General features: G+C 40.9%; 1 protein-coding gene across 2 annotated transcripts in view; it reads left to right on the forward strand.

Annotated features, from left to right (window-relative positions):
* The window catches only part of ELMO1 (engulfment and cell motility 1), a 413972-nt gene that overhangs the window by 217738 nt on the left and 173658 nt on the right, over positions 1 to 22576 (forward strand). The gene's annotated exons all lie outside the window — the stretch shown is intronic.

Consider the following 22576-nt stretch of genomic DNA (forward strand, 5'->3'; position numbering starts at 1 on the left):
AGATCCTCTGACTTTTGCATGATTATGATGGTAACTCCAGTGTTCTAGGGCAATTCTAACTTGGGTAATTACAGTCTTCCTATTTACATTTTCTTGTCAGTTGAATAAAATATTATATTCTTGACGTGCTGTTGTAAATTGTGCAGGATTGCTATGTCCTGCTGGACGGTTGTCAGCTTTTATCCAGAGATAAGTACATTTTGGGGGTGATGTTCAGGTTCCCCACATAAAAGATTCAATACTGCAGCCCTTACTTAGGTTGCTGAATACTTTCTCATGTAAGCAGTCCCATTGATTTAATGAGGCTACACATGTACATTTGCACAAGTAAGCAGGGCCAGATTTCCAATTAGGCACAGTAGGCATGTGCCTAGGGGTGCCGGCATTCTAGGGGCAACTAAAAGTTAAAAGTGGGTTAAAAGTTCCATTTTTTTATGGAAAACACGAAGGTCAGCTGTGGGCGGGGGGGGATGTGCACGTGCACGCTGAAGATGCTGTGCCTCAGGGCTCGTAAGGTGTAAATCCGGCCCTGCAAGTAAACCCATAGTTTGTAAATACATTACAGTATTTAAAGCTCTGCATAAATGTCAGCTATTGCATATATGATTTACTATAATAGTGAACTGTAGAACAACAAAATTACAATACAAAATTAATGATATAATTTCAAGAGGTTTACAATTAGTTGTGAGTACTATACATATATAGTTTTTCTCTGTGTATAGGTTTATCATTTTCATTTCTTAATTAGCATAGTGTAGCAATGTATGACTCAGTGTATTATGTATCATTTTGGTTACAGATCAGTATTATTATCGTTCCTGTCTTTGCCAACAGACATTGCCACAAGTTTCATTTCCATACAGCCCATGTTGGCAGCACAACTTTGCCATTTAATTTCTACCGCACGCATTTTTTCTACATTCTCTATGCTAATGAAGTCTTTCCTTTCCTCTTGCCCCCAAGCCCACTACAGCCATGTGCAACAAAACTGAGGAAGTCAGAAAAGCGAGAGCTAATGGCTGAAAGTGTTACTTTGGCAGTTATTCCCACAGGCTCGGCAACATAAATCAGAAGTTCAATTTAGAAAGTATGACTTGGCTGATACTTCATCTAATGCTTTTAAGTGCAGCATGCCAAGAGAACAGTACACCAAAGGCGAAATTCTTCCCTGTGCAGAGAATAGCCTTGTGCTGGCCCATCACTTAAAGCCTTCAAAATAGCTGCTCAGACTGTGATGCATCCAAGATAATAACATAATATCAGCTTTTAATTCCAGCATAAAAAAACCCCACTGAACAATATAAACGGATCAGTAAATGAATAGTTCAGACTACTGACTGTTACAGAACTACTGAAATAGGACTGAAGAGAATGAGAATTGTAGTTGGATATGCTGTCATGGGTGTCTCCCCCTGAATAATCGTACTGCCACTGGCTAAGATATAAGACTGAAGAGTTTCATATGTGCAACAGTTGACTTGTATGAAGTCTCTGCTGGTAAATTTTTTTGGGGGGAAATAATACGTTTTGCTGATTTTCCATGATTTATGGTTTCTCCCCACTCCGTGGTTTGCCAGTGCACAATAACATCAGTAATCATTAGTACTAGAATAGCTCCTTCAAATGGTGATGCCACCATTCCATGTCAATCTTTTTAGTACCCTGTTTGAAGAGGTGCATTACAACAGAAAGATTGTGAGGTTGGTTGGTTTGTTTCCATTCACTTAAAAGTATTTAATAAAAATCAATAAAGAATTGTGTGTTAATTCTGTGGGGTTTTTAAAAAACCCTAACACATATCTGATAGAGAGTTTTGGAGGAAGGATTCAAGGAAGGCAGGAAAAGAGAGCAGTAAGAGATTGTAATAGAGTCGGACTCACCCCACGACACCTCCTGCTGGTTGTCCTTGGAATTTAGCTAGTCAGCCTCCGGAGCGCCCTCTGCCATCTGGTGATCCACCTGTCACTGGCCCCCGTGTCCCTCCCGGACCCGGTACCCTTTTGTCTGGGGTGCTGCTGCAGTCTCCCCACCCAGGGGAACCCCCCACCCACTATCACCACTTCACCTCAGTCTTGGCTACTGCCAATCCTCACTTAGCCCCGCTCCCTGGGCAGACTGCAGTGTATCAGCCACTCATCACAGGCGAAGGGGTTTGGACCTGCTATTTCTGTCTATCCGTGGGCTGCCCCCTTGCAACCTCAGAACCTAATAGGCCCTAATCTGGGCCTCGCAGTCTGGGGGTTTCCAGGCCGGAGCTCCCCTGACCTTTCCCCCTCAGCCCTGCTCCACTCTAGGTACTCCCTCAGGTCCCTGCAGCCAGGCCCCTTCCCTCTCTGAACACAGACAGAGACTGGCTAAGCTTCAGCCTAGCAGCCCCTTTACAGGCCCATCTGCGGCCTGATTGGGGCATGGTCCAGCTGTGGGCATTTCCGCAATCAGCCTAGCTTTTCTTGCCCTTAGCTCTGGCTCTCTCCCAGGGCTGGCTTTTAAGCCCCACTGGGCAGGAGCGGGTAACCATCCCGCTACAGAGATCCAAACCTGGGAAAAGTGGGCAATAAGAGGTATCGGGGATAGAATGTTTGGTGCAGAGAAGTAAAGGTTAAGAGAGACAGGGTGGGCAGCAGGGAGTTGGTTTCTAATGAGAATGGCCATCATCTTGTATGGTACTGTTCATTTCAGGAACTTGTAACTTCCGGAGGCTTTCACCTTTTGGGTTCAACATTTTTCAATGTCTGGTCTTTGGGGGGTGAGGTTGAATTAAGCTCTTGTGTTTTTTTTGGTTTTTTTTTAAGTTTATTGTCAGTCCTGTTTGAGCATAGAGATAAAGCAGGGGAAAATATATTTTTGGCATCTTAAAAAAAATCCTATCACCTTTGTGGAGGAGCTGAACCATTAGAGACAGAAAGTTAATGTTTACCTGGGGTTGGGGGTTGGGGTCAGGCTATTGGGCAAGGGGAGAGGGGAGGGGGAAAAGGATGGCCAGGTGATGGGGGAGGGGGAAATCTATGGCCCCTCACATTAAATGGCACTCTGCAGTGCCTGCTTATCTATCTGTCTATCCTGTTGGTCACATGAGCATATCTAGTACCGCCCAGTAATAACAATTAAACAGGAAATCCTATCCCCTTTTTTGAGGAGCGGTACAGCTTAAGTGTGTGTTTATCTAGAAATAGCTCTTGCTGACGGGGTAGTGAAATTTGGTTTTGCTTTGATCAAGTTACAACTTGTTGAAAACTATATTCTGCACGTGCAGAGTGTATTTTGCATGGGATTCTTCTGTAAGTGTGTACAGTATGTAGCCAAGGTTCAGTATTAAAAAGCATTGGGCCGGTTCTTCAGTTGGTATGTATTGCTTCAATGAAGCTACACTCATTCACACCAGCTGTGGATCTGGTCCACTGTGTGGTTAAATACTGCCTCGTAATGCATGCACCCAGGTAAGGATGAACATGCTGTGACAGTTCATGACTCGTGAGTATCTAACTGTGCAGTCTTAGTGTTTTTAATATAGTTGTTTCCGTGGAATTACAATTATACGGTCATTTACGAAGCCATAATGAAATATAGTGTCTTATAGCATTTACTAAAATTAAAAAAAACAAACAAAACCCTCCTCTAAAACAACATATGCAGTTGTATATGGCAGATCCTCTGTGGTTAGCAGCCAAGTACCACTTTTAGTTTATTATGTTGAGAAGTACAAACTAGAACTGACATTTAGGTGACCATGTACAGAAAATTTCCTTTTCAATTGAAAATAAAGGCTGTGTTGCTGATCTGCAGTCTTAAAATCAGCAGTTACCATCTAGGGCAAGGGTTATCTCACAGTTAACGTTTTGTGTTTCAAAATGTCCATTCAGGCTGCAACTGTTTCTTCTTTAGAAATTCATAGCTACCCATTATTGTACTGGAACGTAGGATATTTTTTACAGTTTCTAAAGTGTATAATTTAAAAGCCACAAAGAATTACTTTCTGCTCCTGAAATATTAAATGGTAGAAACTTTCTTTAAAGTGCAAAGTTGATAAATCGTTCTTCATAAATAATGGACAGTCTAGCATCTTTTGACTCTGATTGTTTTCTGTTTGCTCCACTGTATTAAATACCATAAGATAATAAAAAGATAAACCCTGCATATCCCATGGACTTTTTTAAAGCACCCCGCTCTTCCAAGCAAAGTTTTGAGGAGAAGGATAAGTGCATACATTGTGTCTGGCTTTTGCAGTTCTCCAAATCCATGGATCTGAATTTTCATTTGGTCTCATTCTCAAAGTGACTGACAATTTGGAGAATTGGATTCCAATTCATGCAAAGCTTTTAAGCATATGCTTAAATCCAAATCCCAAATCAATGAAGCATAAGAACATGCTTTAAGTTCTGCGTATGCTAAGTGCCTTGCTAAATCAGGTCCTCCAAAACAGGGCAGCTGAAACATTAAGAGAACGAGATTGGTGTCGCTGTCCCTCTCACCCATTGGCCTCAATGGGTTCTGAATAGGGATTGGGGCTGTGATAGGGGAGGATATTTCATGTTAGTTGTTAATCTTATATTACAGCTGTTTTGGGAAAGTTTAGGTTAAGAGAGAGGTTTTGCAGTTGGAGTTGCACCTGATAAGGCCTGCAGTAACTTTGATTTCCTCAGTATGGGAGTTTCGCACTTTGGGATAGCTCTGTCTCATGGTACGATGTGTGTTCTACCAACTTACCCTGGAAAGAGAGAAATGAGGTGGGCAAATCAATTGAAGATCTTATCTAACCAAGATTGGTTCTTCCCCCCTCCCCCAAGGTTCTGTGCATTGTGGGGTGCCATCATACAGTAGCACCCCTAAATCTGCTGTGATAATCCTGCTCACATTCCATGAGTCACTAATGACACATCCACAGTAGTACGTTGAAGTCTCAGTGAAGTCTGTTGGGGTGGTGCATGCATCATCCCAATAGATTTCACTGAGAAGGCAGGAAGGACACGCAGAACACTGCAATTCCCACTTCCTCCCCACAGGCCGTGGGGTCTTGCGGCACCCTCTCTCACCCCCTTTCCTTCCATCTTAGATACCGGTAACATGTGACCAAATGTGAATTGAACCTGAAATGTCTTTTGCTGCATTCTGATTCCCCATGCCATAGCATAGGCCAGTAACCCTGCAAGCCCTGTCCTGCTTTGTGTTTGTTCAGCACCTTGCGCAATGGGTTCCAATCCTGAGTAAGCCTTTTGGGTACTACTACAATACATAGTATAACATGGAAGGCCCAGAAGTGTTGCAGGGCACATCATAGACTTTAAGGCCAGAAGGGACCATCGTGACAATGTAGTCACATTCTGCACATTGCAGGCCACAGAACTTCACCTGCCCATTCCTGTAATAGACCCCCTAACTTCTGGATGAGTTACTGAAGTCCTGAAATCATGATTTAAAGACTTTAAATTACAGAGAATCCACCACTTATTCTAGTGACCCAGGCCCCATGCTGCAGAGGAAAACGAACCCTCCTCCCACCCCCGGGACTCTGCCAATTTGACCTGGGGGAAGCATGCTTACAAATTACCGTGATAACGCAAGCACAAGTGTCATTGGCATCTCACTAATTTTGCATGGATTCTTGTGGTAGAGATCCTGTGATTTTAGTTACTTGCTTCTTCTATTGAAGGACCCAACCTCTGAGATATAAATTGCATATAGTTAAAACCCTGTTTTATGAAGGCTTTGGGGGATCCTACAAAAATGTGTAAAACTGAGGTTGAGATAAGTGGGAGTCCTGAAGAAAGCTTAACTTTCAGTAATGAAGCTTCATGAGGGAGACTGTTGGGCACTTCATATAGAAAAACAGATCTGGATGTAGTGAAATTTGTTAGAGATAAGGGGTTTGCAAAATTCTGTAACAAGAATATTATGTTAAGCATTTTGTACAACATGTCTCTGCTTTGATCCGCTTTACAAACATTTGATAAGTTTTTCATCACCAAACCCAGTTTTAGCAGGTAGTTGGTAGTATCCCCAACTTTATTGGGGCAGTCAGGTTAAATGTCTTGCTTGTTGCCATGGAGGAAATTGATGTCAGAGTTGGGATGAAAACTGAGCAATTCTTTGTTTGCTATCCTGTGCTCAGACCACGGCCCCTTCTCTTGCATCATTAATTATTACTAGTATTTATTTTTTATACAAAATTGTTTCACAGTTTTCAATGGTTGTTGCTGGTTTTCCACATTGCACTGTGTTTAATACCAAGTTTCAACTGAAACTGCCATGTTGAAACTAACTAGAAGACACCAGACTTGTAGATGAGTCTTTGTACAAATGAAAACTAAAGATTGCAGTGGTCTATATTATGAAGGCAGCTTTTGTGTGACTTTTCTCATTATTGGTCCCAGATTTACACTCTAATGCCATTTATAAGCCTACATTCTGTGTCTGAGTAATTCTGTAGTAAGTCATGCCAGGCTTAGAGTAGTTTTTGAGTATGTTGCAATAAGAGACAGATGTTGAACTCAATGTTTCCATTTGATTGTTTTGATGGGTGGCAGTTAGGGTCTGCTGAACAGATCTGTCCTTAAATTTTACTACAAACCACCTGGGTTTATATCACTCATGCTGTATATGATCCTAGAGTTAGTGTTAAATATACAACTTTTTCATTTGTATGATTTTTGTGTGTTTTTGTTTATTGTTTTAATTGCAGTAAATTCCATTTAGTCGTGCATTAGTGTTAATCTTGATCATTTTACAGGATTGTTTTTTCTTGACACTTTTTAAAGTGTCAATATATTATTGTGACATTACTCAGTGTACATTCTGGACTGATGAACAGCTCTGTGCTCTGAGTTCTCCAACCTGGAGTGCTTTTTACACTGCTTTGCTGTCAGCTCACATACAGCTCCCAATATACTCCCAGTTATACTGCAACAGTGCTACAGCCAGCCACCTATGAATTACACTGCAGGAGCCACACCAGCAAATTCCCAGTCTCAGACTTTCCCCCAGAAATGTGCATCTTGTACTGCCCAGCTCTCTCCTGGATGATACAAGCTCTCATAAAGTCTGTCATTTTATTAATACAAAATGATATGCACAAATCCTGTTATCCCAAATGGAGCTTCCCAAACACTTCAATCCAGACAAACTGTCTAGATAAAAACCATAAAACATGTTTGTTAACAACAAAGGTAGATTTTAAGTGATTACAAGTAATGAGGCATAAAAGTCGGAACTGGTTACAAGAAAATAAAAGTAAATTGCGACTAATGCCTAATTTAACAAGCTGGAGTGAATTCAAAGCAAAGGTCTCTCTCACTACATGTTTTTTAGCAGTCTTACTGGCTGAATCTTTCAGTCAGGATCCCTTCCCCAGTCCACAGCTGTTGTCTTTCTTCTTCAGGTGTTGTGGATGCCGTGGGTAGAGAGAGAGGAGGAATCCTGAGGGTGTCTCCTCTTTACAGCTCTTTCTCTTCTTTGAGAACCATCTCAAATTGAAGTTTAGGAGACAGAAAGTCTGTGTGGATGGGAACTCCTGACTGTTTTTGTCAAGATGTAGATTTTTCACCCACATCCTCTTTCCTGCCAAAGAATGGCCACTTAACCAGGTGATGCTCTATTTGATTTTTCTAACACCTGGCTGAGGCATTGGCTAGCTTTTTGTTCCTGGGGAACTGGTTTGTGGCTGCACACCCCAGACTCAGAATATGTCTAGTAATACCATACAGAGGAGTCCTACAGCTTTACTTGCAGTGTTGCCATACACATTTTACCTGGGAAATAATTATCAGCAAATTGAGTTTTCAAATGGTCCCTCACAAGGCATACTGTGTACAAAATTATCGTATCATAGTCTTATAAAAGGGGTGAACATTGGGGTACAGACTGTCATAATTTTAATACCCCTTTGATGTGGAATTGATACTGTTAGTACACAGACTTTTGGCTTTCTCCCTGTAGTTGTTATCCAATTTAACAGATTTCCATGCTGCAGAACTGAAAGATTTTAGAAATTCTTACAGATGCAGTGTAATTTTATCAAATAAAATGTGTAGGGGGTTTAGGAGGTGTAGAGTAGTCTACATGGTTGTGCCTACTGAGATGAATGTAATCAAATCTCATGCTTCAGGGAGTAAGCTGATTGCTTCAGGGGTCAGGAAGCAATTTTTTCTTTATGCACAATCAACAACATGTATTACGGTTTTATATTTTTCTTTTAAGTCTTTCTCTGATATAGAAAGTATTGGCCACTGCAGGAATCAGCATATGAGACTTGATGGGCCATTTGGTCTCACCAGATACCACAAATGCTGTAATTTTAATGATTTTATAGCTAAATTTTAAACTTTTTTCTTGCTTGTAACTTTTTTCTTCCAAACATGAACAACATAAAGTCCCAGAAATATTGCAGAGAAACATGAAAAAAATGGAGTTGTTCTCATGTTCCCTCCCTCAGTTACATTTTCACAAGGCTATGAAACTTGTAAGTGAGCCAATGCAAAGTATGACAGTCAGATGGCGAATTTCTTATATAGATAAAAAGAAAAGGAGTACTTGTGGCACCTTAGAGACTAACCAATTTATTTGCTGTGTTTGATATGCCAGAGACTTTTATATTGATAATGAGTAAAAATTTTCCTTTTACAGCTGGGTAAAAGACAGTTGGGGCTTTTGGCAGCTGTGGAGGTCTGGGAGACAGTATGGGATTTTGGGCTAAACACATCAACGGATGTTTCTGCTAAAATGATCAGCAGTTGAATAATTAACAATACGTGGATTCTGGGGCACAGTTCTGAGGCTGAGGGATGGATTCCACAGCAAATTCTGCAGAATTCACAAGTCCTGCTCAAATAAATTGGCTAGTCTCTAAGGTGCCACAAGTACTTCTTTTCTTTTTGCGAATACAGACTAACACGGCTGTTACTCTGAAACCTTATATAGATAAGGGAAGGTGAGGGAAAATAGAGCAGGTGCCCATGTCATCTTGGATTTGTTAGTTATGTCACTCTAACCTGGTAAATTAGTTAAACCCTTCAGCATCCTACTTCTTGCTTTATGTTGCATTCATTCTGTTCATCCATCCCATAGGTTGTGGAGCCCAGGGAGGTACTTGTGCCATGGCTTGATCACTTTTGGGCCAGATCAAACCTGAGTGGGTTGCAACCCTGTGTGCCAAGTTCCGCTCACTGAAATTTGGAGGGGGTATGTGTAGAAGCTCATGGGCTGGTGAATGTGGGTAGGGTCAGACTTCTGGGGTGGGCACCTGAGAGGGGAAAAGGAAGGTCAGGTGATGCGGGGAGGGTGGGGATCTATGTCCCCTCACTTTAACTGGCACTCTGCAGTGTCTGCTGATCCATCCATCTATCGGTCTATCCTATTGCCCCCATTACCATGATATCCAACACCTTCCACTAATAACAATTCAACAGTAATTCAGTAATTCAAACAAAATGTTTCCTGCCGTTACAATGGTCAGGAGAAGGGACAAAGCATTCTAGGTCATCGTGATTCTTAAGGGACTTTTGGACATTTATTACTAGCTGTTGATTATAGGGACAATAAATATGTTTATACCTTTTAAGGTAAGCTGAGAGTTGATTCAGTAAAATCTGAGCTGAATCTTGGCAAAAATTTTTTTTCTTTTTTCTTTAAGCAAACAGGCCTCTCGTCCCGTGCGTTCAGTAGAGCTGTTGAAGCTGCCATGAGGCTTTATCTGTGAGAGGCCCTTGACTTTGGAACTTGCTCCTCTCCTTGTTCTAACCTTTAGGGTACACTGCAAAGCCCTCCTGCGATGCAGTATTGCGATGCATGGCTGTATAAATAGGGCGAGGATGAATAGGGAGGTGATTTTACCTCTCTATAATGACACTGGTGAGGTGTATACGGAATACTTCACATAGTTCTGGTGTCCACATTTTTTAACAGGATGTGGAAAAATTGGAGAGGGTGCAGAGAAGAGCCACATAAATGATTTGAGGGTTGGAAAAATTTGGCTTACAGTAAGGACCTTAAGGAATTCAGTCTTATTAAAGATGAAGATCAAGAGGTGACTTGTTTACAGGGTACAAGTACCTTCCTGGGGAGTAAATACCAGGTGCTAAAGGGGTCTTTAATCTTGCGGTGAAAGGCACAGCAGAACCAATTGCTGGAAGTTAAAGCCAGACAAATTCAAATTAGAAGAAAGGCACACATTTTTAACCACGCAGTTGACTAACCGCTGGAACAAATTACCAAAAGAAGTGGTGGTAATTTTGGTATCTTTGCCATCTTTCGTATCTTCAAATCAAGATTAGATGCATTTCTGGGAGATATGGTTAGTCAAGCACAATTTATTCGGGTCAATGCTGGGATAATAGCCTGAAATTTAAAGGCCTGTATGATGCAAGAGATAAGACTAAATGATGGCCCCTTCTGGCCTTAAACATCTATGAATCTATTCTGCTTCGATTTTGGAGACGTGAGGAATATTGGGATGGAAGAGTTTGTCAGTGTTCTACCAATCCATTGGCGAAACTGATGGCATGGTAAATAGTAACAATTGTATTTTTAAATATTATCACAAGTGCCTGGAGCAGTAGTTTAGACCCCTCTTATCTTTTATTAAAAACAATAGATCAGGAGAAATAAAGAAATAAATGTCAACACAGATAGTCCAACAAATGGAAAGATTCAGCTGAAAGAAGTCTGATTATTGCCATGGATACAGGTTTGACTGGAATAAGATCCCCAAATGTCACCCATCTTGCAGACTGAACCTGTTCTGAGCATCAGGTCAATTAACTTTTTTTATTTTATCTCTTGTGCACCTCTGCGCTTCTTGGTTCCTGTGGGGATAGAAAAAAGAGATAATGCAAGTACGGCAAGAAAAGATCTTCTCACGATATTTCTGGCCTGCCGAGAACAAGGAAGCAACAAAAATCTTAAAGTAACATCTAGGCTTGTGAAGCGAGTACTGCGGTTCTGCAGATTAAAGTGATCCAGATAGCTGAGACATGCAGCCAGACTTTTTGGTGTTTAACAGAACCAATCTTTGAACATTTTAAGTTTTTGCCCATTGCTCACTGCTGCCTGCCTGTAGAAAGATTAATGCTATGCAAGTTGGACTTAAAAGCAAAATTGTCTTGAAATTCATTCTGGATCTTCTTTCCTCACTTACGTGATTAATTTCTGAGTACAGCATTAATAAAAATAGTCAGGGCCTCATGTATTCTGTAGCAAGTTGAGCCTAAAATTTACAGTAAGATTCTTGGATTTGACAACACTTTTTCGTGGCAAATTGGAAGGGCTGCACCAGCTTAATTTAAAATAAATATAGCTTGTTAATGAATTAAATGTCATATTGAACAACACACTCAGTACAGTAGCCCTGTGTTGTTTTAATGATTCCATTAAATTTATTGTAATGCTGTGTTTGATATGCCAGAGACTTTTATATTGACAATGAGTAAGAATTTTCCTTTTACAGCTGGGTAAAAGACAGTTGGGGCTTTTGGCAGCTGTGGAGGTCTGGGAGACAGTATGGGATTTTAGGCTAAACACATCAACGGATGTTTCTGCTAAAATGATCAGCAGTTGAATAATTAACAATACGTGGATTCTGGGGCACAGTTCTGAGGCTGAGGGATGGATTCCACAGCAAATTCTGCAGAATTCACAAGTCCTGAAAATAATATCCTGTCCCCTGTAGGTTGATTTCCCTACCAAAAAAACCAGCAGCACAACTGGGACTAACTGGCATCCTTATTATTAGTCTCAAGGACTCACTGGACATTAAATATATATTTACCACTTACCGTTAGATGCAGTCTTCACAAGGCAAGTTTCAGACACATTTGCAGGATGCTACAGGAAAGCTTGCACTTCTAATGCCTATGCAGTACCTATTCTGTGCATTAATAGAGGGATTCCCTCTCAGGGGTGGTTTGGCTGACCAGATTGCGTTAATAAGAGTCTTCAATATGATGGTATGAATTTATTCAACAAGTATCTTTGGATATTTTTTTTAAGGACACAGGATGGGTGAAGTAATATCTTTTACTGAACCAACTTCTATTGGTGAAAGAGACAACCTTTTGAGCTTACACAGAACTCTGGAAAAGGGACTCAGAGTGTCACAGCGAGATACAAGGTGGAACAGATAAGAAATTAATACATGTTGCAAGAGATCATTTAAGGTGAAGTGGGCAGTTAACACCTCTACAGTCATAGGACAGAGGAGGTTTAGTGGGTTACAGATTGTTGTAATGAACCATAAATCCAGTGTCTTTGTTAAAACCATGATTTTTGCTATCTAGCATAGTTACGCATTTAAGTTCTCAGGCTTGTTTTTTGAAGATATTGTGCAGGTTTCCTTTTGAGGATGGGGAATGAGAGATCAGACATGGAGTGCTCATGGATGACGTGCTGTTTTTGTCTTTTATCATTTTTCTGTGCAAGTTCACTAGAGAGGATGGTAATTGTCTCATTTCACCCACATAAGTCTTGTTGGGGTAGTTAGTGCACTGGGTGAGATATACCACCTTTTGTGACAAGCATGTGAAGGACCCATGGATCTTGAAATACATCTATGGGGTGTATTGATCACTGTAGCAGTGGAGAGGTACCTGCAGGTTTGACATCTGTCGTTATGGCAGTCTGGTGCCTCTTTTGGTGTCTCCTGGACTATGGGGACCTTGGGACTGAGGATGAGGCTGGGAGGTTATTTGAAGGCAAGAAGAGGTGGTTCAGAAACGATTCATTTCATGATGTGGTCCCCATTGAGAATGGGTCATAATTGTTTAATGATATCTCATATGGGTTCCAATGTGGAGTGGTGGGTGACAACTAGTGGATTTTTCCCCTATATTGAAGCAGGTTCTCTTGGGGTATTTGGGTGGCCTGTTCCATGATGTGATCTACTTCTCTGGTGGAATGTCCTTATTTCGTGAAGGTGGTTTTAAGAGTGTATCCCGGACTTTCTCCTTGGAGCATCTTCTACGGTATCTGAGTGCCTGGCTATAGATAACAGATTTCTTGGGGTGTTTGGGGTGTGTACTAGATGTGTGAAGGTTAGCATGGTGATCCAGGAGTTCCTTGTATATAGTTGTCTGTAGGGTTCTTTTGTTTAAGCTGGCCAGGGTGTCGAGGAAGTTAACGTTGGTGTGGGAGTGTTCTAGAGAGAGTATGATGGATGGATGGTGGTTGGTGAAGTTGTGGTGGAAATCTATGAGGGAGATTAGGTCATCTGTCCAGAGAATGGAAAATATCATCCCTGTATCTCAGATATATCATTGGTGCATTTGTCCAAAAATTCTTCAAGGTGGCCCATGAAGAGATTGGCATAGTGGGGAGCCATCCTAGTACCTATCACTGTTCCCATGGTTTGGACAAAGTGTTTGTTGTTTAATGTAAAATTGTTATGAGTGAGGATGAAATGGATGAATTTGCCAATGTGTTTGGGTGGATATCTGAGTGTTGTCCATTGTCTTGAAGATATTTGAGGCAGACAGCAATGACATCATTGTGAGGGATGTTGGTGTACCAGGAGGTGACATCCATGGTGGTAAGGAGTGTCTGCTGAGGGAGGTTGTTAATGTTGCACAGTTTTTGAAGGATGTTGATAGCGTCCTGGAAGAAACTGGCCCTTTGTGTGATGAGTAGTCTGAGGATGGTTTCTATGAGTCCTGCTGTTCCTTCAGTAAGAATGCCATGGGCCAGATATGATGGGTTCCTGTGTTTGTATCTTGTGAAGCATGTAGGTGGTTCCTTGGGTCTGTTATGAATATTTAAAATTCACACTATTGTGCCTATTTGTGGTTGATCAAAGGAGTCACATGGTATTGTTTGTTACTTGAGCAGATGACTGAGACTGCTTTTGCATCAATATTTTTGTGTGTGTGCTTGTGTGTGTGTGTGTGTATGTATGTATACACACACACACTTTGAGTCAATACTAATATATTCAATTCCTGCCACAGACTCCCTGTGTGACCTTGTGCAAGTCACTTGCAGCCTGGTCTAACACCCGTTGACACTGATGGAAAGACTCATTGATTTCAATGGGCATTGGATTTGACTCTTAATCTCTGTGTCCCCCATCTGTACAAGGGAGATCATAATCCGTTCTTTCTTCCACTCATTGCCTGTCTTGTCTATTTAGGCTTTTGGGGTGGGTGGTTGGCAGAGGCTGTCTTTTATTCTGCCTTTGTAAAGTGCCTAGAAGAATGGGACCTAGATATCCGTTAGTGTCCAGGTGTTACTGTAATCCATTAAATAATAATAATGTATGCATCTTCTGAAATTTGCTTTATGTGACCACTTTTACGGGGAAAAAGTGATCACTCATAGTTCCCAGAAAGCTAATGCAACACAAGTGTCAATGTGACCAAAGTATAAGCCTCTGAAGGTTTTTAACAAAATCTTAATTTGTTTTCCTTGAATTCTCTTTTCTTTTGTGGCATCATTTGGTTCTGAAGTATCCAACTTAACTGTACAAATATTGTTATAATTCTTTGCCAATAAATCTTTTTGGTTTTGCAAGTAAAACTCATATAGATGAGGAATCTGAAAATCTGGAGCTATACTCTGAGACTGGTACAACAATTAGGACAGATACTTAAACTCTGGGACATTGATGTTGCAGTACATTTTGAAGTATCATCTATCACTTTAATTTCTGTTCAGACATTCTTTCTAATGAAAAGCTTAAGAAAAATTAGCTTCTAACAATTAAACTTCACTTGCCCTTCTCAAGGATCAATAGATCAGCTTTAGCCATGACAAGAGAAAGCTACAGACCTTCAGGCTTTTACAGATCTTAAAGATGTTCATGTTCATCTTAAGTTTCAGCGTTGCTGGATCGGTAAAATAAAAGCAGGGCCATGTGGCTTTTTAATTTACTTTGGTTCATAGTAAACAGTATCAAAGGAGAGAGCACATTGGACATCCATAAAAAGTGGCACTTTATAGCTTTTATTGTTTGCAGTATATATGGCAATGGTAGGCAACCTGCGGCCCATCAGGGCAATCTGACTGCAGGCCGCAAGACATTTTGCTGACGTTGACCATCAGCAGGCATGGCTCCCAGTGGCCGTGGTTCGCCGTTCCCAGCCAATGGGAGCTGCGGGAAGCAGGTTGCCCACCACTGATATACGGTGTTCTCTGTGCATAGGTGGGAATGATCACAAATGTTGCAGTAACTGTTTAAATGTTTAAAATGTGCATTTTTAAGGACACTCACTGTATATGTGGCAAGAAATATATCCTACTGTTGGACACTTTTATCCCCTTGCACTGAAGTTGGATCATAAACGTCTCCCATAATACTATGCACTCAAATTCAACAAATACTTTTAATGTGATCTTTTTAACAAGTAACTCCAGTATTGCTACTGAAAAAAGAAGAAATGTTAATTTTACTGCCACATAACAAAAAGTCTGTTTTCTTTAAGTAGTCACATGTGCAATTAGAAAATATAAATATGACATTATGACGCAAACAAACAGACACCCTAATGCCCGCCCCCTGCAGGCTAGCAGCCAATCAGACACTCACTCAGGCTCTCACACTGCCCTCCCAGCAAACACACGCTCGGATACTTCCTCAGCAAGCAAACAAACACACACTCGGATACTTACCAGTCCCAGGCAAACTCCTGCTGTGTGCTGCTCTGCTGTCCCCCGCTGCTCAGCTGGTTCGCCGCTCAGCTCGATAAAAATATTGCTCGGGCATGTAGGAATGATATCAGGAGGGCCAAATCGCACCTGGAGCTGCAGCTAGCAAGAGATGTCAAGAGTAACAAGAAGGGTTTCTTCAGGTATGTTGGCAACAAGAAGAAAGCCAAGGAAAGTGTGGGCCCCTTACTGAATGAGGGAGGTAACCTAGTGACAGAGGATGTGGAAAAAGCTAATGTACTCAATGCTTTTTTTGCCTCTGTCTTCACTAACAAGGTCACCTCCCAGACTGCTGCGCTGGGCATCACAAAATGGGGAAGAGATGGCCAGCCCTCTGTGGAGATAGAGGTGGTTAGGGACTATTTAGAAAAGCTGGACGTGCACAAGTCCATGGGGCCGGACGAGTTGCATCCAAGAGTGCTGAAGGAATTGGCGGCTGTGATTGCAGAGCCATTGGCCATTATCTTTGAAAACTCGTGGCGAACCGGGGAAGTCCCGGATGACTGGAAAAAGGCTAATGTAGTGCCAATCTTTAAAAAAGGGAAGGAGGAGGATCCAGGGAACTACAGGCCAGTCAGCCTCACCTCAGTCCCTGGAAAAATCATGGAGCAGGTCCTCAAAGAATCAATCCTGAAGCACTTGCATGAGAGGAAAGTGATCAGGAACAGCCAGCATGGATTCACCAAGGGAAGGTCATGCCTGACTAATCTAATCGCCTTTTATGATGAGATTACTGGTTCTGTGGATGAAGGGAAAGCAGTGGATGTATTGTATCTTGACTTTAGCAAAGCTTTTGACACGGTCTCCCACAGTATTCTTGTCAGCAAGTTAAGGAAGTATGGGCTGGATGAATGCATTATAAGGTGGGTAGAAAGCTGGCTAGATTGTCGGGCTCAACGGGTAGTGATCAATGGCTCCATGTCTAGTTGGCAGCCGGTATCAAGTGGAGTGCCCCAAGGGTCTGTCCTGGGGCCGGTTTTGTTCAATATCTTCATAAATGATCTGGAGGATGGTGTGGATTGCACTCTCAGCAAATTTGCGGATGATACTAAACTGGGAGGAGTAGTAGATACGCTGGAGGGGAGGGATAGGATACAGAAGGACCTAGACAAATTGGAGGATTGGGCCAAAAGAAATCTGATGAGGTTCAATAAGGATAAGTGCAGGGTCCTGCACTTAGGATGGAAGAATCCAATGCACCGCTACAGACTAGGGACCGAATGGCTAGGCAGCAGTTCTGCGGAAAAGGACCTAGGGGTGACAGTGGACGAGAAGCTGGATATGAGTCAGCAGTGTGCCCTTGTTGCCAAGAAGGCCAATGGCATTTTGGGATGTATAAGTAGGGGCATAGCGAGCAGATCGAGGGACGTGATCGTTCCCCTCTATTCGACATTGGTGAGGCCTCATCTGGAGTACTGTGTCCAGTTTTGGGCCCCACACTACAAGAAGGTTGTGGATAAATTGGAGAGAGTCCAGCGAAGGGCAACAAAAATGATTAGGGGTCTAGAACACATGACTTATGAGCAGAGGCTGAGGGAGCTGGGATTGTTTAGTCTGCAGAAGAGAAGAATGAGGGGGGATTTGACAGCTGCTTTCAACTACCTGAAAGGGGGTTCCAAAGAGGATGGCTCTAGACTGTTCTCAATGGTAGCAGATGACAGAACGAGGAGTAATGGTCTCAAGTTGCAGTGGGGGAGGTTTAGATTGGATATTAGGAAAAACTTTTTCACTATGAGGGTGGTGAAACACTGGAATGCGTTACCTAGGGAGGTGGTAGAATCTCCTTCCTTAGAGGTTTTTAAGGTCAGGCTTGACAAAGCCCTAGCTGGGATGATTTAACTGGGAATTGGTCCTGCTTCGAGCAGGGGGTTGGACTAGATGACCTTCAGGGGTCCCTTCCAACCCTGATATTCTATGATTCTATGATTATATGTCAAACCTGAGATTTTAGGTGAAATCATGTTCTCGTTGAAGTTAATGGGAGTTTCGCCATTGACTTCAGCGGATTCAGGATTTCACTCCATGTTTTTGAGGATGGGAGTCAGATTACAAAACTTGTATAAAGAAAAGGAGTACTTGTGGCACCTTAGAGACTACCCAATTTATTTGAGCATAAGCTTTTGTGAGCTACAGCTCACTTCATCGGATGTGTCCGATGAAGTGAGCTGTAGCTCACGAAAGCTTATGCTCAAATAATTTGGTTAGTCTCTAAGGTGCCACAAATACTCCTTTTCTTTTTGCAAATACAGACTAACATGGCTGTTACTCTAAAACTTGTATAGTTTTCCAGTTTATTATAAACCTGTTTTTCTTTTTTTTTCGCATTCCCCATCAGTCTTTGTTTTTCACAGACTAAGATTAAGCTGCTCCAAATGCATTAATTGGTGCACACACACACTGGGGACAAGCTGTCAAACCCAGAGGAGCCATAATTCTTTCTTGCAAGCTGTTGGGCCTGAGAACAAAACACACCTGTACCCTAGATAAATATTAGATGTATGACTCGCTATGCTGATAAGTTATTTGAGGGATATAATTATCCTCTACCTATTACAGCAGCCTCTCACACTAAGAAGTTGAGTAGATCAATTGATGTGCACATGCAAACACATACACACGCACTTTCTATCTGAAGACGGGCTGTGAGATGGAATTCCGGCTCCCGTGTGAGCTTTGGGATATGAGAAGAAAATAAAACTGTTATTTGGAAAGTTGTTAGAAGTGTGTTTTCAAGTGTTTGTTCCCCACAGCTTGAGGCTTTCCCTCAAGCCCTTACCTGCCACCAAAGCACAGAGCAAGAGATGGGAGAGATCTTGCATTTTTGAGATCCTTTGCCCTTCTCCTCCTCTCTCTCTTTAACCAACCTCAGCTGACAAGCTGAACCCGCTTGTTGCTTGATTAATCACCTGGTACTTACTCAATTGTCTCATTTATAAAAAAGATTAATTGACTTGTAACCATATAAGGTGCATATGTTCATCTTTTAATGCAAAAAGTATGCTCCAACTTTCATCTGTTGAGCCTTCAGCAAGCTTTCTATATCAGCTGTGGAATACACTTTGTCCTCATCCACACAAGTGGCTACACTTTGTTCAGCTGTAGTTTAGGGTGGGGAAGAAGGAACCATGTTTGATAGCATAAATCCAACATGGCAGGATTTCTAGAGTAGGCATAACTTTTCAGTTCAGGCTGAATTAGAACTTTAAGAAAAGAGGAGGTATGCTACTAGCCTTCCCTAGAGAGGAAATTCTGCCTTCGAAAAAAAAATCTAACCAAGAGGTTGGATCATAGCATGGGAGAGTTGCTATTAGGAGAGTCGGGGTAATGAAGGGATTTTTCACAGGCTAGATGGCAAAGTTTTTTTTAAAGGAAAAAGCCCCGTGATTTGGGGCAGTACTAAAGACGAGAGCTGGTTGTAAAATGCGTGTCTTTCCACTGCAAATGTTGATGGTTTTTCACCTGAAAACCAAACATTTTCAGCTGAAAACTGGTTTTGTTTAAAATGTTTTGATTTTCAGGTTTTTGGTTTTCCAATAAAAAGATGAAAATTTCTGAGAAAAGTAGACACTTTCTGCCAGAATTTTTGTACGTTCAAAATCCCAATTTTCCATCAAATCAAAATTTTGATGAACATTTTTCAACCAATCCTAGTAAGGGCTTAAAAAGCGAGTTGGCTACTTATTTTTTGTTTATAAAATAGAGAAGCCGGTCATGCTTGGGTGCTCAAAGAGATGATTATCGCTAGTGTGAAAGAAAGCATGTCTGTGTGCACTCAGCTGGCCGAGCAAAGTGACTGTTCTTGTTTGTGAGGAATAATTAATATACACTTAAAGAGAGAGATTAAATTTGAAACACAATTTACCCCTATGTCTTTTGGTTTCATCTCCCTCAATCACCTTTATTCACTAAGATACATGGTATAAGCTGATTCTGTGAATACATCTACTGCAGTTGCCAGCTGAAAATGCTGATAGAATTCAGCTTCATTCATAAGTAGCAAAGAGGGTAGGCAGTGACTGGCTGTGCGTGAATTATTGCAGTGAGGGCCCATCTGCTTGCAGGGCCGGAAACGCCATTTAATTATTATATATGAGCCAGTGATAAGGGAAGCACGTGGTCTGGAGAGGCCAGGTGAATTGATACCTCATGGGCACATGTTGATATTTCATTTGCTGGGCTCTTATTAGCATTATTCAAAAATCTCGGAGGATAGTCTGGGAGGAATACTTCAGAGAAGTGCTATTCAGAGATGAGTATCTGCAGCAAGTTTTCCCTGTTACAGTCAGGAATTTTAACTCTTGAAGAGTTTGGCCACCTATTTTCTTTAGCATTTTTAAAATATATATTTGTCTTCTTTTTGAAAATAGAAAATTTAATTTTTAAATACACATCCAAAAATACATGACTTGTAGTGTGGCTGCTGTAGATGCTTTCAACATTTTGCATTTCCAGACTCTCTCTCTTAACTGTGCCATCATAATGTTGTGTTAAAGTAATTTTTTCTATGTTTAAATAGCATCTGATAGTTTTTAGGAGCACTGGAGTTGCATTTCCCATCTTTAGCCTAATATTTGCATAGTAAGAGGTAATTGAAAAACATTATGTAAATGTTACGTAGTGGTGAATATATTATCAAATCAAATGGCCTTTAGGGGTAATTATAGCAAGCTGCTATGACAACTAGGGAGCTGAACCTTGACTGTATTTAAAATTTCACAGAGTTAAATATTAAGGGCTTGGTTTTATTTTGGCGCTTCCAACATTGCCAATGGAATGTTTTAATTTTATACGGGTGGGAGGGAATGAGTTAATTCAATTAAGAATGGACTTTTTTTAATGTTTTGCCTTAGCATATTTATAATTGAAGGTTTCATATTACTTCAGTCTGACAGTAATTTGTACTGTAATTGCGGCTAGGAAAGGTTTTTAAAATGTACATATTGTACTTTTCTAAAGAGCAGAACTTTCAGTCTTCTCTGACTGACTTTTAGATTGGAAACCAATAGGTTGGAGACCAGATCAGAGGTAGACAATACTGCCACACCGCAAGCATTCAAAAATTATGAGTCAAACATCCACAAATCATGAGATTATTTTTTTAAATGGGGGATTTTTGTCGTCTGGTTTTTGAATACACCTGAGTCACATTTTCCAGACGTCCCCTGCAATTCTGAGTGCCAGAAATTTACTTATTTTTTTAAGTGGAATAATTCACTTGATTCCAGGAGCGGTGGCTTTAAGAAAAACGCCAAATATTATGAAACTTGCAATAGAAGTATAGAACCCAGCAGTGTACTGTCTTACTGACAGAAAGGTGGGGAGAGATTTTCAAACACACCTAAGAGATTTAGAAGCACAAGACTCATAGAATGTATATTCCTTGGTCTTCCAAGAGTACTGTAGTTACAGCATTGCTTTGCATTGTTCAACAGCTAACAGAAATCAACTGGTCGTCTTCAAATAGGAATTTACAGATCGTCTCAAACATACTGGAAGTTTTATTTTTATTGCTAACAATGAATAAATAACTAAGCAGCTCCATCATCAGTGTTCTCTTTCCACCTCCTTCCCACCCCCAGATTCCAGAGGTGGGTGGTGACAGCTTGAAGAGATTAGGAGTATTTTAAGCTACCAGTCACTTCGAAGATTAAAACAAAATTTGAACGGCTTCTACTTGTCAGTTCTAAATGATGGGTTTTTTAGATGCTTTGGTAAAACTGCAACCGTTACTGTTGACTAAATCTGAGCAAGTACTGCAAAAAATGTTTTCCCCTTAATTATTCTCTCTAGTTTAAAAAAATAAATTGTGCTTCAGATGTGCTCATGTCCCTCCTATTTTCCCATTATGTGAACTTTTGAGTGATTGAATGTCACTTGCACCAGTACTAATGAAAAAACAAAATTTAGGTGCTTGGGCAGGCACATCTCAAGTGATCTATTTTTATAGTGGATGGGACACTGCTTGACATAGCAGTGGGATAGTGTTCCCCAAATACCTCATCAGTGTCTTGGCATAGAAGCAATTAACCAGGCTAGACAAGGGTCTGACTTTACATTTAGCAACCAGGGCTGAAGTGTGTGCGTACACCCACACACACAACCACCCTTGCTTTTGTGGGGGAAAATAAAAAGTAAACCTTACACTAATCTCATTTGTCTGGGCCTCAGGCAATAGCTTTGTTGCTCAGTTAATAAATTATTACAATTTATCCTCATCTGACTTATCTCTGTCTGGGAGCTGTAAAGTCCCAGAGGCTTTATCAAGATCCTCTTTCTGATAGTAAAATCTACATACTCATTCAGTCAGGCAAGAAAAACAATATCATATGACTTTCCTGACCTATCTCAACTTGCCATCACATTGTGCATGCTTGCTGCAAACTGTTTGTGCTCGAACAATAGGAAAACAAACTTGTCAAGTAAATCTGAATAACAAGCTCAAGGCAAATATGAACTGCTCATGAATACAAAGACAATAAAGTTGCTGAATAAATTTTTTTTCTGGGGTGAAGGGGGGTTTGAGTTTTATTAAGGGATAAAAAGATGAAAGAATCTAAAACTCTATCGGCTTGTCTACAAACAAATTGTACTATTTATATTTATACCAGTATAGCCCTGGGGAAGCCACATTCTGATATAGTTAAAGAGGCACGACTGCCCTAATGTGGATAATGTTATACTAGTATAAAAGTGTTTATACCTGTGTAGCTTATTTCCACAAAAGAACAGGAATAAGCTATATTGGTATAAGGCACCTTTATGCTGGTAGAACTGCATCCACAGTAAAGTTGTACTGCTATAACAATTTCAGTAAAAATTAAAATCCTAATCAACATAGTTACACCCCTATAAAATCTGTGGGACCCCAGATTTATTTTATATACCTCTTACCAAGTGCTTATTTCAAAGCCCATGATTCTGTAAATCAACTCAATAGCATGGATGCATTTGC

The sequence above is a fragment of the Lepidochelys kempii genome, chromosome 2, assembly GCF_965140285.1.
Source record: "Lepidochelys kempii isolate rLepKem1 chromosome 2, rLepKem1.hap1, whole genome shotgun sequence".
NCBI classification, from domain to species: Eukaryota; Metazoa; Chordata; order Testudines; family Cheloniidae; genus Lepidochelys; species Lepidochelys kempii.